This window comes from Vanessa cardui, chromosome 1, assembly GCF_905220365.1.
Source record: "Vanessa cardui chromosome 1, ilVanCard2.1, whole genome shotgun sequence".
Taxonomy (NCBI): Eukaryota; Metazoa; Arthropoda; class Insecta; order Lepidoptera; family Nymphalidae; genus Vanessa; species Vanessa cardui.
Genome location: NC_061123.1, coordinates 9,606,314 through 9,627,597, shown reverse-complemented (window position 1 = coordinate 9,627,597; position 21,284 = coordinate 9,606,314). Strand labels below are relative to the sequence as shown.

The following is a 21,284-nucleotide window of genomic DNA, read 5'->3' as shown; positions in this document are numbered from 1 at the left end:
TGGTTTAATTGATACGTTCTAACTTAATAAGTAAATAAAAAAAATATCTTAACATAGTTTAAGAAAAAACATATATTCAGAAAAAAACAACAACAATGCTTTTAAATGTATCATGTAACGTGATAAACAGAAAAAAAATAAATAACATTTGTACTTTTTTTGCCGTCCTTACTTTTAGTCTAACGCACACTAAGACGATCGTCACTCACTCACACTAATACACGTCGATAATAATTTTAAACATAGAGGGGCGCGCCTTCGTGTGTGAATAGATCAATAATAACAAGTAATACATAATAAATGAAAGACAAGAAACATTGTAATGTTAACAAACAAGTTATAGAGTTTTGAATAACAAAGGCGTGGTCCCGCTCTTATTTACACTAATGCTGTGTAAATCGTATGGATATTGACTGTTAAACTATTAATCAATATGTAACAACTAGCAATCGATCGAGATAAAGACAGCTCATTATCACCTCTCACAGAGAGCTTAACCTGTCTTCCTACTTGATTTATAGCGCTATTCGATGCTATTAGATGCTCTTCTACCCTAATCGATACTACGTATATAGCGAATCTTTCTGTAATATTAATTCCAACTTGTCAACATACCCAAAAGTTACGATATTAAACAAAAAAAATCTAATTTAATAAAAAGGGCTTTCGGCAACATTGAAAATATGAATTAAAAAAAAAACATAAAAGTAAAATAACATACCATTGGTATAATACTGGTTGGCCTAACCCTCAAATATGTATTTGATTAAGAGAACAAATGGAGCTGCAATATGGTATAACTGCAAGTTAGTAGGTACATGAGAAAAATTTACATAATATTTAGCAGTTTCATCGGAGACATTTTTTATATTTTGATATATTTCTTTATCTCAGAGTATGTAATTAATAACTTTTGAATTAAGCGGGAATCGCCTAGTCTCCCCAGAAAACATACATATGACTTCAATAAGAAAATTTTCACGAAATTATTTCAAACTTCGAATAAATGTATCACATGGATCAATAAAGACATTAGTTTAGACAAACCGCGCTATAAGGCTTAATATCCGATGAACGAACGGTCTAAACATAACCACGCCCCTTAAAGCCTACAGGCAGACGTAGTAATTACCTATCACTCATTGCTCGTGTATTAATAAATAATGTTAATGTTCCCGTATTTTACAATGTAATCTTGACTCCATACACATTCAGAATACATAATATGAAAGTAATGCAAACTATGTGGTGAAACTAACATAAAGAGACTGACAGCTAACAAAGCAACGAATAATTCTAATTTCACAATATAAAGCTATGTCGTGTCTTATTAATTGAATAAAATAAGTAAAAAAATCAGATTACTATTAATAAATAAATAATTTATAAAAAATATTAAACCGTCTTCAGAATTAGAAACAGCTGTAGTTTTATAGATAAAAAACAAAATATGTCTATAAAACTACTAGACCGATTTTAATTAAACTTACACTGTTCCCTAAGTTGAAGTGTACCTAATTTAGATTAAAATTGATCATCACAATACGAATTTTAGTTTTCGAGATATTCACGAACAAACGTACAAACATACACTTACGAAATTTGGAAGGAAGCCTTAATGGATCATCGTACTCAAAATTAAATAATCAAATAAAATAAAATTCTAAAAATGTGATATCATCACATTTTCAGAATTAAGAAGAACACAAGGCAGGAGGAAAGTGGTGGAGGGGGTATAACGCTAGAAGAGCACGACATCTTGGCAATCTTACGCCCAAAGTGCGCAAAAACAATATTTGTAAATCCGTTAACAAACGCCACAACCTTTAAACAATATGAAGTTTTAACAAAAATCATATTATGCGTTTTTAATAATTATCTCTTCAAATATCGATGATTTAATCAATCTAACTACGCATCGATACTGAGACAATAATTAAGCATGTATCACGTCTACGTTGCAACTGCGTCCATAGTAATAGGGACAAGCAAATGCATTAAAAATATCAGCAATAACAATGATTCAATGATTTATTACTATCATTTTTACTTCTTATTACGCGTAAAATTTTGAAAGACATTCCGAATTATTATGCTACTCGTATAGAGTCGACTTTATTGTTGTTGAGTGTAACTATAAACATAACTTACATTACAAGAGATCATAAGTAAAAGGATAATTTGATCATATTATTTTCAAATAAATGCGTCTTATATTCATTATTATTATTATATTCTTTATTGCACTAAAATATGTTACATTGATGGTACAGTAATATATGGTTCATTAAATATAAGGTAATATATAAATATACAAATCAAAAATCTATATCATTTACAAGCTTATTTAATCAAATACCAAAACATATCAGTTATGTATACAGTCGCTAAGAAGCTTTTTAATAACAATATACGAAATAAGCTCTTATAAAACTTAAACTAGTACTCTTCAAAGATTAGGTAAATGAATGTATAATTAACAAAACACGTTTAATCTTCACGTTAAAACATGTACCTACGGATTATACAAAGATTTTCTAAGAGCCGTTATATCAACCTCTTGATGTTGCAACAATGTAATCGTGTTTGTGAATTACACCTTGAGACCCTTCCATCAAGATGACAAGATATTAAGATGATTTCACATCTTAAAATAACGTTAAGCAAGTAATATTGTAAACCTTCGTTTTATTCAACTCAAGTCATCTTCTGCTTTTAAAAAAAGGCATAAGTGAAGAAATGAAATATACATAAGTTTTATTTGTTAAATAATACATTTATTTTTTATCAAAAAAAAATTACATAAAGCAATTCAGCTTTTTAATCTTAGCAATTCTTTTTTTTTAAATTAATTTTCATTGAATCCATTTTCAATAAATAAAATAACGAAGTACTTTTATGTAGTATTAAAAAGATTATAAATTATTATGATATGAATTAAGTTGCAATATGTGATCAACACATGAATAAGATAAAGTTAAATACAAATTTGGAAGCCAAACATACGTAATTAGAACAAAATTTCTGCAAATATTGACTATGAAATTATCTTTGACCGAATTATTCTCGTAACAAAACATCATCTTGGATAAATATTATACATTTTAATCCGCTCTTCCTGATCAGGATGACTTAGTTATGCAGTCAGCGGTGCGTGATGCGTCACCTTGCACGGCTACACGAGGCGAGGTGTGGTATAAGTGACCGACGCCACCGCTTAAAATAATGTCATTATAAATCAAAATCAATTAGTCAATATTGCATATATAGACAATATTCACACCGGTTAGAAAAAGGAATTACTACTCTGACCTCAGAAGAACCAACGAAGAAAACTCGGTGGGTGGAGGATAATAAATATCAAGAAGGCAATATCGTTTTATTACCAAAGTGTGCCATAAGCTCACAACGTGTATGTTAATGCTCACAAGGGTTCATTTACAATTTTTAAATTTGGAATTAGAAGCCTTATATGCATAATAATATTTATATAAATAACTTATGCAGAAAAAATTAAATAACTTTTTAAAAAATACTTAAGTTATTTGAATTTAAAGGTACGTAATTTAAAAGTACGTAAGGAAAGTGTATTCCTCTTGTGTATACATATCCGAGCTATTGAAATAAGATTTGTTATATTAATATATTGAGTTTAATAGACTTATAAGTGGGCACGCACTTTGGTATATATATTTTTAAAAAGAGATATTTCCAACTTGCGGCTAGGTGGCTCTGGATCATATTATAAACTTCTATATTGTTATATATCATTCAACCGATCGGATATACTATGTCTGCCACAATCTTTTATTAATTATCAAATACTAGAAATAAATAAAAAGCGTACACTTATTTATTGTTAGGCAAGATATATTAAAATTTAATTGTACTTTACTGACATACTCTGTAATTGAAATGGTAGCTACTGAGTTTCTTGTTAGTTCTTCTCGGTAGAATCTAATGTCCAAACTATAGATAGCTTTATAAATATGCATTAAATTCAAAACAAGATGTTACATAGTGCTTTCATGAATCAACTTGAATAAATAATGTTTAGACTTAGTTTTTCGTTTTTATATTTAGACATGTTTAGTGGAAAGAAAAGTATAGTATTTAAATGGACGCACTATAACCATTAATACATAACTGCGTAAAGCTATAAATTTTCATTTTCAAAACAAAGTCACATGCGAAGCCCCTAGACGCTTTCTTGTGGATTATCATTGTTTTCACAATTATCTTAATAATTAGCCTCATTGACTCACATGGGCAAATTATTTATGCCCTTGATTCATAACTAATACTGTGATTCTTAGATTTGATTTTTTAGACTTCTTAGACTTGATTTAATAGAGAAAATCAGCTTATTCTCTAATCATAACAATTTAAAATTATTTTAGTATTGCTTAATAATGATTACATTGTCCATAATGAGTCTTAACACCGATATAATTGCTATAACTTTAGGCTAACGTTTGACCAGTTATAACAAATGAACTTAAGCTCGAAAGTAGCAGCACTCTGGAAATGTTTTAATTTATTTTAATAATACTAAGATTCTTAATATTTTTTCGCCAAATAATATTGTTTAGAAGATTACTTTCGACTTTATAAGTGCTTATGTGTTAGTATAAGTATGTATCTTAAATGATATTTTTATATTTTTAACCGACTTCAAAAAAAGGAGGTTCTCAGTTCGATTGTTTGATGTATGTATGTATGAAGGTTTGTTTGTCTGCGATTATCTCACGTTTGGCTAAAGCTATTTGGATGCGGTTTTCAGAAAAGTACTTCTTATATTCAGGAGAAGGTTTCAGTGATTTAACAAACTAAAAAAGGATGTTCCGTTGACCTGTAAGTATGTATGTTTGTCCACGATTATTTCGCGTTTAGCTGAAGCAATTTGGATGCGGTTTTCAGAAAAGTACTTGTGCCTTGTGTGTGTAAATCATTATGATTTTCATTCAGAGGTAGATAAAAAGGATTATTAGATATGCCTGGCGAATCAAAGGTATATGATGCTAAGCCTAGATACGAGGAAGCTGCTAGGATATCGTCATGATACGAATAAAACATCGACGTTCACGTTACGCGAAACGGAACCCATAGTGAATACAGAATGAATACCCATTTAGATTATTATCTATTATTTACGACATAATAATACGAGTTATTTTACAATAAAACAAAACAAAACTGAATTCTACTTGATCTATCAACATTTTTGTCCCACTAAATGTCTTGCTTTTGCAAAACGAGATCTGGTAATAAAATGCCCCAAATAAGGTTATACACGATCCGTTTTTTTTAAATGTTCGTCTATATTTAAATTTTAAAATTTCTCTGATCGTGACAGACTGGTATCCGTTAAAAATGATGGTATAATTTCATCTTACTTGATCCTCGTGAAAAATTATTTGAAAAGATAATTCCACAGTAGAATTAAGACCACCTGCTCTTAGCAGTGATCAGTCAAATGAACTGCATTGTAAATGATTTATTGACTTACTCGTAAATGATTGAAGACATGAAGAGTTCTCGTTCACTTCGTATGACGCCTCAGCTAATGTCTTACTCATGTGTAATACCTTATTGTTAACGTAAATCCTTAATTACACACTGAAACCTCTCTCCTGGATGACTTCGTCTACAGATGAAAATAATACCCAAAAAAACTTTAATTGCATTCTGACTGGTAGCAGACTAGTACTTGACAGTAGACTTTGTCGCATAAATAGTATATAGTGTAGTAAATAAAAAGCGATAGATAGCGACTTCTTTGTTTTGCGTGCACAGCATGTAACAGGTAACGATCTATAACGAGATGAAAAACTGCTAAAGTTTCATCTAGGATTTTGTTTCTTGATAAACATTTTTGCATCATACGTTTTCATAATCTTCACACGCATATCTCGCAGTCTTGTGTAATTACAGGCTCAGAATATAACACATGTATGTCCCACGGCTTACATGAAATGAATACATGTATTTAAGATAAAGAGTTTTAATTCTACATCTTTTCTTCATGTCCTTAATGTGACTAACTAATTTATATTATTGTTAATTATAAGCTTATAAGTAATCATCGTATAATTTCTCAAACATTATCAAAAAATAATTTATTTTATTAACTTGTGTCTTATAACAAAGGCTCTATATATTTCCGTATTAGGTAAAAATAAGAAGTATTCAATAGATAAATTCTATTTTTTACTCGTAAACTTCAACTGAACCTAAATCAAGAACAATATTTCCTTTTTCTCTGCGTTTTTAGGTAGTTTTAGTTTTACCTGACATTGTATTCTATAAACAATATTTAACAAAATATGGTATACATTCTGAAGAGAAAGAAGCTATATGTTGGTAATAGTTTAAAAACGTAAGGATGAAAATTATGAAATCCGATGGAAAAAGCCAACTTGTTCAAGTTTTCTCGCAAGATTCTTTCCAACATTGCTTTAGACTGCTGTTAAGAATTTGGAAATAAAATAGCTATTAACTTTTCATTGACCCGGATCGAGGGATTTGAACTCTAGACAACAGGATCTGCACCGTTTAAAGTTAGCCAATAGACCAACGAGGCTGTCAATACCTTATACACATTCAACAATATCATAATTTATGTATAGAATTCGCCATAGTGATTGAAGCCGCGGGCATATCTTATTAGAATTAAATGATTTCATAGTACCTGCCGCTGTCACGATTAACGTGGGAGTACGACCACGTTTATGTTTTGATAACGAATAATTAACTAGCTTTAAAAAATAATAGTCTTAAATAATTACAAGTAACGTCACACCAGCCTAAGGCGCTATCGACGTTGGTTCACGTTGAAGGCGGAAGTTTTTTATAAATATAACACTTTCGGACAGCAGTACTCAGTAAAATTATTTATAGCTTGGCTATATTATTAGATATATATTTATGCAATTATATCAAACTAATAAGGCTATGATTAATTGTTTTAATACTAAACAGTAATCAAGTTTCTGCTACCCCATTTATCATGGGCTGATGTAGTGTGAAGCTATATGGAAACGTTTTCACGGACTTAACTAACTTTCACCTACATCAGCCCAATTTACATACTACCTATTCCAATCGGGGTAAATGTAAACATACTTTAGATTTACATATCCATATGATTGCTAATAACTTCGATATATACACTACAAACAGTTCTTGATCTATGTTTATTTAAAATACAACTCCATTCCATTTATAAATATGCACGTAACTTCGCCGACATTCATAGCGCCATTTTTTCACGAATCCATGATGATTTCGTCCAATGATAATGCATTGATTCAAGGTCAAAGTTGTTTATTTACCTTTACTTATTCCGTGGTTGGTTTAGGGTATATACTTAAATCTCCGCATATTAGAGTTGTTAAAAGACCATTACGGACTACTAATACTACAACGCGACTAATAAATTCCAAGGAAATCGGTTCTTAGGATAAACATAGGTAGAGCTGGTATTCAAAAGAGCGATGGTTATCAGTGTCACCTATTACTTTTATTATTGAACTATGATATATAGTGTCTTGAAGCATCCGTGGAATCGAGTGATCTAAGTATTCATTGGTTCTTCGAGCCTAATGCGTCTCATCAGATCTAACCAGGAGGAAATCTGCTCTTCTGAATCCAAGTCTTGTGTTTGTATTATAGAAATAAAATCAATTGCTTGAATATTCATCAATAAAATGATTTAGCTGCGTTGTCAGCTAAGTAAGTAATGCTTGTGTTTATCTATTAACAGCACATTATACATAGAATAGTAAACTTCTTGTATCTTTAACCTTTTGTAATGCAAACATGTCTTAAGTGTTTTAAGTGCATTCTACATGTAATGTTATAAACATGAAACAAAAACCGGCTATTAAAATATCTTCATTCTTTTGTCATTAAATACAATTAATTGTTACAATTCTTGCACTTGTAAGTATTTTTTTTTGTTTCTTGGCCTCGATTGCTACATTATTTAGGTTTTTATGTTGTCCAAAGCTTTGTCCGCATTGTATTTTAATACTAGAATACAGCTTTCAAATACAGTCGACATATGATAAGAAATAACTTAAACTTATTATAACCAAACAGATTTGATATAAATGAGATTACAGGCGACTTAATTTAAAAAATGAACGTTATGTAATATACGAAATCCGTAAAAGCTTATCTGGATAGATATCCCACTTACCATTTCGTTTACCATCGAAAAGCAATGCCTACAGCAGCCGCATGCAATGTATTACTTTTTACAGTACATTGCTCTTATTGTTGTTGTTGTCTCATAATCTTCCGCGATCCATTGATCCGTTTATTGGTAATAAATGTGTAATTTTAAATTTTATAATAAAAATTGTCTTTCCCTTTAAACAATTCGAAATGTCAATGATGAAGTAACCGCGCTATATAAAATTATTACAAACAATAATAATAAAAGCAATCACATAACAGATCGTTTCATAAAATTTATTCCATGTATTATTCTATGAATTGTTAATAGTTTCTGAACTTTGCCCTTCCCTGTGAGTAAGGACTACATTATAACAGCAGCTTTCAATGATACAGTATTTACATTATACGATATCGACGAGACGACATTTACGTAAATATTTGCAACGTATCAGTGTTACTTTGTATATATTGGTACGTAAATCTTACTAACAAAAAATTCAAAAATGTATTTTTTTATGTTACAGGGGGCAAACGAGTAGGAGGCTCACCTGATGGAAAGCGATCAACACCGCCCGTGGAAATCTACAACACCGGGGGGCTTGCAGGTGCGTTGCCGGCCTTTAAAAAGGTGTTCGCTCTTTTTTTAAGGTTCCCAAATCGTATCGGTTCGGAAAAACCGCCGGCGAAAGCTGGTTCCACAGAGTGGTTGTGCGAGGTAGAAAATGTCTTAAAAATCGCGCTGTTGTGGATACATATTACATTATTATTATTGCATACATCAATGTGTAATGTATGTAATTTGATTGTGTATTTATATTTTTTATAATTAAAGGGCTGGGGTTGAGTCTCGCCACAAGACAATATTACATTTATATAACAACATAGAACGTTTCAAATATAAGGAAGACGGAGAGCAACATGATTTATTAGTATTTCTTTTCATGTTGAATTGCAATTCAATAATTAAACAAGTCACTATAATGTGTATTATATTTCCGGATAATGCAGCCGCTATCTCTAATTAATCGATTGCATAGAATCAGATACTCCTTTGTGGAGCAATGTGGAAGGTTTTACAAAACTCCCAGGAAACATTTAAACAATATACAATTAGTGATTTCATAGATGAAACAGAACTTGGGAATGAATCGCACGCGTCAAGGCTATTTCTTTATTTTTTAGAAAACCATAAACAATTATGATGTTTGAAGAATAAAGTCCGACGGATTGTATTCGTCGATTCATAGCAATCACTCAATACTTTAATATTCTTTAATATTATTTACAGTGAGTTAATTTGAAAATCAAAAACATAGAGTAATTTATTATTTTTTGAATCGAATTACCGCAATAAAAGTCATTGTGTCCGAATCGTAGGAACTAAACGATCATTATTGACTCATATAATTATATGACACAAGCCCTGTTTATAAATTCATATTTAATATGAATGTATTATATAAAAGGAAATTTTTAATACTTATCTTTTTGATGAATCACGTATTAGTACTCAAATGAGTGCATCCGTACTTTAAATGTTAGCGCTGTTTATAGCTGTATAAACTAACGAAGAAATAAATAAAACATTATAAAATGTTATAGTTTATTGTATCTCTTCCCAATACACACATAAATGATGGTCTATCCATTTGAGAGGGTTATATGGTTGCGATAATTCTTTACTTAGCTCTATGCCAGTTTTTAATGAAAGCAAAAAACATACCCAACAGACAAAATAAACAACAAATGGTTCATGCATAACGCATTAAATAATTTTAGGTCTATGTTGACCACTTACAATCAAAAATTTAGAATAAAAAAAAAATTAAAATAAGTAGTCCATCTTGAAAGGATTTTGAACTATAAGTAATATACTTTATATTATATAGCCTAAACCAACAAGAATACCAAAATGTAATTTTACTAAAATCTGTTTCATAAAATTCATTGTAATTATTTTGCATCGAATATAATAAACAAAAGTTAACACACACACACTACATGCGTTAATTCGTGGTTTCTCGTTCATTACATGCAATTGTATTTGAAATGAATTCAACTCACATCCGAAAAAAAACAACATAAAGATAAATAGAATTAAATACATTGAAAAACATGCAATTAAAGTTTTCTCGTGAGATAAATATAAGCGGAGCATGTATGCTAATCAACACGTGATGTAGATCGATTAAACTAAATCGTTGTGTAGGAAATAATCAGAAACTTTGTAACTAGGGTAAATATAAATTCGAATGGTTTTATAATTGAGTCAAATCAAGTCTTAATAATTATTATTCAATAGGCTTTTAACTTTTAACCACTTTTAAATCGTAAATACAATATATGCTTCAAATAAAATAGTTGTTTTTATAAGAAACTGTAGACAATTGCATTACCTAAATAATATTTTTAATCATTTCTATTTCATAATATATTTACACTTAATATTAATTATATTAATTCAAGATAATATTTATTTTTGTATAATATTTTTATTCAGAGAACAATCACAATCCACAATGCAGAATAATGCACTGATACATAATTTTATGCTAGTGAAGTAAATAAAACTTTATTATGTACTTTTTTATTTGCTTAGACATATATATACTTTTTGGTCCTTTTAATTTAGTATATTAATAATCATGGTCACTCTATTCACGTTAATATGCAAATTGCTTAGCGAAGCATAGTCACGGAGTTACGTTACTCCAGTGATCTTGATATTAATACGTACGTAATATTATTATATACAAGATGACTTCAGATTGACTTATATTATTTGTTATTAAATAAAGCTTATCTGCATCAATATAAAGACTATATTACCGTAATAATTGTTTCATTTAATATCATTACGTTGCGGATATAAACATTCATTATGTATTTATTTTAGCGTAAAGATTTTTAATTCGTGTTTTACACGTATTCTAAATTTAAAATAAAATTATTAATTTACTCCGAAAGGAATTTCAATTAAACTTAAATATATCGGTTTTTAATCGTGTAAAATTTCGTTTCTCGTCATAAAATTTGAAAGTGTCGGAGGCCGTCCGGGTGAACCGTTTCGGTAATATGTGTGAGCTATGCGTAATATGTGGAGATAAATATATATATATGTATATATATATGCGAAGGGAAAAATCCTTTCTAACATGATGCAATACATCAGAATGTTACGTAACATTTACGATCCTGTTGCATTTGATTAAAAACACGACCGTTTGATCAGCGGCTTGGGGAAAATTCTAGACATTTTATGACTACCGTCCATACCCGATTCTATTCCGATATAGCCCTATCCTTCACGAAACTGAACCTCAGCTGATTACTGGAATACAATTCTAATAATACAAAATGATTATACTGTGCTTCCGACTCTACTGCATTCAATTATATCAGGAGAAAAGAAAAATGGCAAAAACGATTCTACGACTTAACTTTCTGAGGATTTACAATGATATTTATCCATATATTTAAAAATTGACAATCTCTCCATATTTCAAACATTTAGTTAAGCATCAGAATTATGTTTCAACGACTTTATAAAGTACATTTGAGATATAATATGTTACAGGCAATAGAACACGTGAATCTTGCCCGTAGGTCGTTTGTCATAACCGGTTACAATCCAAAGTTTGCACTACTGAGTTTTACATGTGATAAATTAGTATCAAATTATATTTATCACATTCTTGGTGGTCATATGTTTGCTAACAGTTTTGTTTATATATTATAAATATTACCCTCAAACATTTAACATACAGGATACAAGTAATTACGACCAATCAATACCCGACACCTTTTTACAAATATGTTACAAATATCAGCCGAAATCTATGTTAATATTATAAATGTGAAAGTAACTCTTTCTGTCTGTCTGTTTGACGCTCTTTTACGACCAAACCGCTGAACCGAATTTGATGAAATTTAGTATGAAGCTAACTTGAACTCCAAGAAAGAACATGACCCTAAGATATACGAGACCGAACAAACCCAATAAACCGACAAGTATGTTTATACCTAATTCAACACTTACAATCCGCGTGTACTCAATTCATATAGTTTGACTATGACACAAGATCTTTTCTTTGTCTGAACCAACCAACCATACTCATGTCGTGGTCAGAGTGTTATCTTAAAAAAAACCACTTAAAGGTGTACTCGACGAGAGCAGTAGCGTCTAACAATGGTTTTGATCGTTTTCACTAATATGACGTCATATGCAAACAGTATTGATTTATTTTTGTACTAGAAGTCTAAGTAATGGTATTATCTGGTAGGTACCACCCAATCATCTGATACCCTTTTTAATAGCTGACACAAAAGTTATACAATTATTTGAATCATGTATACATATATATACAGGACACGAAAATACTTTTAAATTAAGTTTTTCGATACAATACCTACTCTAAGAAAATCTGAACTAAATAAATGACGTAAGAGGTGACATTTTAAAAAGTCAATACCTCTTACAATGATGCACAGGAAATGAGTCAGTTTTCGTCTTGAAACATTAAGAGACAAAAAAAAGACGATGTGTAATTTTCTCACTATGTTCACAGCATTTTCACCTTTATTACAATGAGGCTTACAGATCATAGTGGATAAAATTGTTCTTACATAACTATACAAAATGTAGGAACTTCGAGGTTGGTGTAAGGTTTAGTTCTCACAGCTAAAATTATCGAGTCATTTTGTCGGTATATTTATGTACAATCTTAGATAGTATTCTTAGCTCTATTTACTAAGTGGCTCCCAAATCAACTTCGTAGAAATACACGCATATATCTCCACTAAACAGTATTTTGTTCAGACCTGACATATCTCGCTTCAAATTGCTATGCGATTCAGAAGAAAGATCACTTCGTGTGACGTCACGTTCCAAAGATTAGTCTTTTTAAAAACATAAAAAACGAAATATTATTACTTACAACAACGTGGTCAGAAGACGACCCAACCGGAGCTATTGTTTCGTAATCCAATCCGATCGTAACTATATTTCTATTTATATCTGTGTAATAATAATAAATAAATGAATGATCAGTGTAGTGGATATTGCAACTGATACACTATTTCTTATTTATAGCAGGAAGGTGACGGGAAAATGATTACTCGTGATGCTGATGAATTACCCTTTCAAATTCTAGACTATTCCTGACCGAGAAATCACGAAGAAAGCTATTATAGCCCGAATGTAATGAGATCATTATATTGCCTTGAGTGATTTTTGATTAGACACTCACACCTTTATAGTTGTATTCGATCCGTAAATTTAAACTAAAGACATATCTTTGAACATATTGTATTAAATTAAACATATTTACGTGAATAAATCTCTTTTTTAAAGCATATAAAGTTACAATCATTTTTAATCGGTCTAAGAATATCATTGGGAATAGAAATATTCATTGTCGAATAAAAAAAATTTAATGCGATATCAAGACGCATATTTTGTCCAAATTTGGTGCTGATGTATTTAAGTAAGTTTTTTTAAGTGGAAATAAGTAGAATACTTGGGCCCATTCACTCAGCGCCAACAAGTATTTATCCTTAATAAACCCGTGGACCTTAAGCGTAAGAAATATTCGGTATATTTCGTAAACAGCTGAAGTGACAAATATCAATACTACATATGTAACCGACTTTGCTCTTCATTTTTTATGATATTAAAAATATACAATAATATTTTTTCTGGTAGGTATATTTCCATACTAATATTTTACGTAAAATATTTATTAACTCGATTTGCAATACAATAAATATTTAAATATAACTAAAATTACTTAATTACTAAAAAGCTCTAATAGGAAAATAAATGAACTAAAAACGTTTTTCTAGTTATGTACTGTAGTCTTTATTGAATCGAGAACCTCACATTTTTAAAGTAGGTGAAGTTGTAAATAGCGACGGTCGTGAAATGAAACAAATTTTCTTCGTTAAACGAATGATTCAACCAATTAGGACTACTTACGGTCATACATTCCGCGCCTCTTAGAAAACAGTAAAACCCATAGTAAATATTATATGTGTATGTAGTTCAATTTGAGAGTAATTATACGATGAACGAACAAATAAAGGTCAAAATCTTTAATCAACAAAACACTATGTATTTCATTGGGTATACAATTAAGGTATATGTTTAGTCTTGTTTTAGCTACAAACCATAATACTTATTTCCCATTGTGTATTTATATTATAAATAAATATTCTAATTATTCTTTACATTTTCAAATTTTTTTTATCACTTTTTTTTTGTTTAGTTTTATAATTGGTTTGTACGAATTTGTCTAATTTCAATGAGTTGGGTGTAGTTGTACTGTACTTACTCCTCGCTAGGTTATAAAGTTTTAGAGTTAGTATTAGTAGAGTTTTTTTTGTAATATCGTCATTATTCTTATATTATTTCCAATATTAATCTCAGTAAATTTGTTACATTTGTCGCTTTACTATTCGTTTTCAATTACGATTTTTGTGATTTCGATTATTGTATCCTTTTGTTTGTCATAAAAAAAATAATAATAAAGTCAATTTTCAAAGTGCTGCACTTAACAGGATTCATGTCATAAATCCATTAAAAATTGAAAAATATATTAATTTAGTTTTTTACAATGTATATGTCTATATGAATATGTCAAATTAAAAAAAAAAAACAAACCGCTAAAATAGACATAGAGAGTACAAAGTACACACTACAACAAAATGTAAGTTAAAGTTCGTTATAATTGGAAAAATACATCAATTAAAAAAAAAATACTTTTCATCAAGGTCCTCTATTCGCTCCGTCGAAGTTCTCAGAGGAGTGGGTACATGGTCCACACAATACAATTTTTAGCTTCGTAATGCGCAACACATGGCAATTTAGAAACCAAATATCGTTACAGCCTGGAAAAACATCACAGCCTCCTCAGTCTATGTATTCGACATTGGAGCAAATTCCTTACGTCTCTTTAATCATCTAAAATGCCTTTGCTTCTAATTGCATCGGCTTACTCATAAATAAAACTGCTACACATCCTACTATACCTCCGTTATAGATACTTTAAATTTCATTTAATACTCTAGTTCTTCGACAAACACATATGTCAAACAAAAGTCGAAAGAGTCGATGGAATAAAATTTAAAAAATTCAGACACGTGATATAATTACACAGTAGTACAGCAAAAGATTGTTTATTGTCCATTTACCCTTGAAATTACGTCTATATTTTTATTAGCTACTCACTTTTGAGCATGAGCTAACAACATGTATTTAAGCTCCAATTTTATGCAAATGAAGCTCCTTAGAACAAATTTCAGTCAAAATAATTTCTGCTATTTTAACATTTCTCAAATTCATGTAGGAGTTACGACTACTGTTTGTATTGTAATAAATATATCGATCGCTTACTTACTATTTAAATCAATGACAGTTACAACAATAGCAGTTAACACAGCCACAAAGTTTTGTCTTAGCTGTGTTATAATGACTTTATCTACGATGCAAGATATCGCAAGAGTGAGATTTATCCGAGTTCCCACATAGCCTACAAGGTCACAGTAATTTGGAGACATGTGGCCACCACACTGCAAGGTTATATAACTAGCTTCCTGTGTTTTATGATAGAATTTTTTTAGCTGTAAACAAAATTCGATTACAATAATAATTTCGGTTTTATTAATGCCATAATACATATCTTACTTATACTTTTAAAATTCACTCACGTGTAAATTCGCATCTACATTAATGTTCCGTGACTTTGTTATGCTTTTAAAAGTCAAGCAACATTTGAAAGTATCATTAAACGATAAATAGGAACCTATTTTTGTAATTAATAAATTAAGTCACTCACTGCTGGTATTTCGAAGGCCGTAAATGTTTTTTAACCGTTTTGACCTTTCACTAAACATTTGATTATATAATCATGTGATATAACAGTTCATAAATCACCCATACGACTCGCAATTTACTCTTTAGAATTACAATTATGTATATATTTGAGAAGTGATATAAAGTAATAAGTCAAAACTAAATTTTCGAATCCTCAGCTATATACATATATACATACATACATAAACAACTACATGTGTTGGTTGTCATTACCTACAGTATATGTATATACAGACGTTTTTTCCATGACCATAGTATGGTTTTATTATTTTTAAATTGTATATTTCTAATTATTTTCTTTATTAAATATTTCTAAGAAAATAGGCAACCTGATGTTAAATGCTTCCCATAGTTTAAAGCCATTAGCAGTGTAAGAAATATTAACTGTTGCTTATGTCGTCAATTTGATATTGATAGCAAGGTTGGCCTTGGGACCAAAGATGTTATATCACTCGTGGCAAATTTCATAAAAATAAATTTAGGCCAGACAGATCTTGGGAACGCTTCTCGGCCTTTTGGCTAAGATCAAAATGTAGTATCTATTATTGTCAGCTTAATATCTGAAAGTTCCCGCACTGAGGGACCAGTATATAAAAAGGCCAATCTTAGGAATACTTATGTCGGTGTATTGGTTTCCCGCTATAACACGGATCTTTTTAAAGTTTTAGAAACCAACTGATGTAATATATGATGTATGAAAATGTTCAGAATATCAATTGTAGATCTATTGTTATAGAAAGTTTAATGTTTACTTATTATATACATATAAGTATAAATGTTCTGGACATAAATTATATTGTTTACAACTTACATCCGAGTTCTACAACTTGTTCCCACAGAGAGCGTGCGATAAAACTCGACTTAACAAAATAAATATTCAACAGTTTCTGGCTATAAACAAACGCGCACTTGTTGCTAGTACGGATAGAAGAAAAGATAGACCAGTAGTACTATTTTTTTGACAGTCTGTTTTGTACTACAAATTTGTATGTTATAATTTTAAATGATACCAATACTCAGTGAGTTGATTTTTTTATAATGACATGACAACAATCGAAATTTTATTTACAGCTAAACAATGAACAGGATAATATTTTAATTTATTTCAGGAATTTGTAAATAAAATTTCCATATTCATTATAAAATTTATCGATCGTTGTTTTTTTCCTCGTGAGTTCTTTAATTAACGTGACACTTTTGTTTTCGTTCTTGATAACATATTTGTTTGTTTGACGGACTCGATTGATGTTTACAACACGCGCATTCTAAGTTTGCCGGTCTGAAATTAGATTTTTCGACACATTCGCCGCTATGGTAAAATATAACACTAGCTAACCGTGCATTTAGTTAATTCTAACTATATCGTATAACCTTTTTCATCTTATGCTTGAGCTACTACAGTCGCCGCTTTTGTTTATAGAAATATATGCAAACGTTACTCGCGTAACATAAACAAAGTCATAGGCAACGTATAGTTTAAACCACTAATCAATCATTTTAAAACATGAAACAAGTATTTACGCTCCGAATTTCCTGTTAATTAGAAGATTTGAAATAATTAAAACACACTTCCTTATTTTCATTATAATGTGAAAAACAATAATACCCATTTATTTTTAGTCGACTACGTCAAGATGGGCTTATTTGTACTCTACTCTGAACTTGAAATTCGTAATATTTATTTACTGATATTAGCAAATATTTCCTTGAAGTAAAATGTGTACAGTTGTAAATTAATCGTAAATTATATCCTTATTGTGTCTACGAAGACTACTTTTGAGTTTACTGCGCACTACACAAATAATTTGGCCGGTCTAAGTACTAAATCTAAAAAAAAAGGACTTTGTGTCTAAAACAACATTGTTTTTCTGATCAGTAAAATAAATATTAAGTGACTCATATATACAAACCGAAACACTAGCTCAAAGTCTCATAGTGGCCTAATTTCGTCTTACCAAAATGTGTTTACCTAATAGTAATATATTGGCCCAAAAAGTAAATGTTATAAAAAACTTATAAAGGATTACAAAATATTTATGATTGTATAACAAAATATTATTCTTATTATTATTACCTAACTAGTCTATACAAATTCATATCAATCTTATTAATACAAACTCCTTAAGAAAGTAACAGTTGTAAATTAAAATAACGGTCACCAAGGTTATGTTACTTTCAGTACATTTTCCGAGATTGTTATAAGAACAATTAATATAATACAACTAGTTAAAACTAGTCAACATTGTAATGAGTGGAATGCAAGCGTTACATAGATTATAAATATCCTTATTATTAATTACGACCTAATTAATCAATAATACTGTCGTTCTTGCTTGTTAGTTACAATCAAACTACATTTTATTGAAATAGATCTATAAAATTATATATTTTTTTCTTTTATTATTTACAGAATAATTTGTAACTGTTAGTTCTTATCAAAATAAAAATAAAGTTATTTTTTCTTTTGCCGTCGGTACTTGTATGTGCCAGTAAGGAGACATGCGTGGTCATAGATTATTGATTAATTTTTAAACAGCTCCCAGCTGATGTCATACTTAATAAGGACGCAAGCGCTTTCATATTTTGTATATAGGCCACCAAATCACATCTGGAGCTCTAGTTTAGTTGATGAGATAACACTTTTCAAGTGTATTGTTTTGTAGTGACATCTTACGTAATATAAATTTGTGTTAATTATTTTTGAAGTTTATTTGTTTTTCTTTAATAGACATATAATAGTGAATGATATTTTGTGCTTAATTAAATTTAATTAAAATAAAGCTGAGATTACCCAGTTATTAGAGCGCCTTTTAACAAGTTACAGGATCAAGCTCATTGAATATTCTTCAGCTGTTACTTTAATTTAAAATATTTCTCCAATAATAGTAAATCATTCTCCTCGAGTTTAATAAGCATATGTGGTCGTTATCGAACCCAAAAAAGATTTTCATTTAAATTTTCTTAATTTATTATTCTATATTGTAAGAAATCACACATCTTTTGTTTTTCTTTTCACGTTGCTATGGTTACTGAGTTATCTGTTATCTGTCAGTGTGATATATCAGTGTGATCTATGTTTTTATCGCATAATTAACTAATTTGAATTGTAACATTCGTAATTTTGTCATTAATTATTATTCTTAATTGTAATTTCATTTGTATCAGCATTCTATTATCAAGAATTATAAGAAATACGTCAACAATCAGAAAGACAATCTGACGGTGAAGTACCGCCTTGCTAGGCTCGCTATAGAATAAAAAATAACATTCTTTTTTTTAAACAAACTATGTTTTTTAATATTATATACCATCATCGCGTACTAAGAATAGGTTTTGCTTAATGAAATTTCATTGAAATCCGATGAGTCATTGAATGTAAGAGTGAGAGTGTGATCGAGTATCTATCATACACCTAAAGACACGCGTACTTTGAAACGGTAGCATTAATAAGATAAAGAGTATTAAATACGCCAGTACAAAGTATAGTATTAATTTATTGTTGGTTTTATTTTTATATTATTGCCCTGAAGTTTACAAATCGAATTTTACAATATTTTTTTAAATGTCGTTCGTTCCATGCGCGACTCTCTCTCTCTCTTGTTTTTTAAATAATGAAAACATCATGTATTATATTTTATACAGCCATACCAATGACGTTCTAAAATCGATTACACTTTTACGAAAACGGATATATACTAAGAAAATATGAGTTTATTAAATATATAATTAAAATATAAATGTATTAACATAAAGAAGTATTTCTAACAAGAGTTAACATGTAATAAGGACAAGGAAATTAAAAAACAAAAATTTAATTTTGACTTCTAAAAGTGTATGTTTTTTAGACATTTATTCAAATAATCGATAAAATCTAAATTTAAAAAATGTAAATATATCGTATTTATAACCACTACGATATTTACTACGCCGTCGCCGTAGTACCGATAAGATAATGACACAATAACATATTGTGAAAGTAGTGTCAAGAAGGATTTGAAGTCTCCCTTTTATGTTCATGCTGATAACGTAAAGATAGAATCAGAAAATGTTTTCGTGATATTAAAACATATATAACTCGTTATCTATATTAGTCATCCTTAGTGAAATAAACAAACGATTATTATTTCATTTTTTTAATAACATCCAAGCTTTTCTAGATATTTTTTCAAGCACGATACAAATTATCGACATAATTGCTTAAAAATAATGAATAATATTATTATGTAAATAAAAGTACTCTTTATATTTTACTTGTCCTGTTTATTATTATTATTACACTACTAGTTTATTTTTAATCTGTTTTGTTTTAACTTTAACATATTTACGCTTAAAAACAGACCCATATGTAACGCAAAAAACAAACAAAAAACCATACTGGAACTTAGGTACTGAATATGAATAATTAGTTAGAAATGCAATTAAAATGTAAGGAACCCTCGTTTATTTATCACCAAACACAGATAGTATCGATAATCTTTTCTCACGGACAAATTGATAAATTATTATAAATGATTATGTTTCATTAAAGTAGATTTTCTTATTTATTTGCGTTGATAAAAGTAAAAATAACGTTATCACTAATCTATGTGTAATGGCGTTTGAATATAATGTAGGTAACTGTGTACTATATACCATATACATAGGCGCGCGATTAGCAGATAAACATGTATTACATACTAACAAACTCAAAAACAAAGCGAGCCGTGTGACGAACGTCCTTAAACGGCCTCTGTGAAAAATGGCGCCCGAGAAAATGAAACTCCCAAAAAAAACTAGCATCGACAAAAAACCTAAACAAAAACTTCACCATTTCGACAACACGAAATATTTAAAGATCGCTGTTCGTATACAATGGTTAACGTGCGACTCCACGGTATTACCTCACCGATTTAGATGGAACCAACTTTTCCCACAGACCTCTTAGTTCCCATAGGTCTTGGTGTCTTCTAATGCTGGTCATATTATAGCTGTATAGAAAAAAATGGCCGGTGAGATCAGCAGCGGCCTTGGATCCGCGCCGTCGGATACGTGCGACTTGAATTGGCCACTGTCAATTAATTTTATTTTCTTTTTCCTAGTAATCTTCACTTCGTTGCCTGTTACTAATGAATGTCTTAAATAGTGAAACATTTAAGATAAAATTTTATTCAAGTTTCGAAGGAGATATATTTAAAAACTGGTTACCGTCGTGAACAGCTTAAAATATCAGTTGCACAACATTTTGGGT

The 21,284-nt window shown here is 29.8% G+C and overlaps 1 non-coding gene across 1 annotated transcript; it reads left to right on the top strand.

The window, feature by feature from the left end:
* The first annotated feature begins 16,556 nt into the window (after positions 1–16,556).
* Positions 16,557–16,742, top strand: LOC124534780. Its single transcript, XR_006966763.1, has one exon. It is a non-coding gene; the product is annotated as a U2 spliceosomal RNA (small nuclear RNA).
* The last annotated feature ends 4,542 nt before the right edge of the window (positions 16,743–21,284 follow it).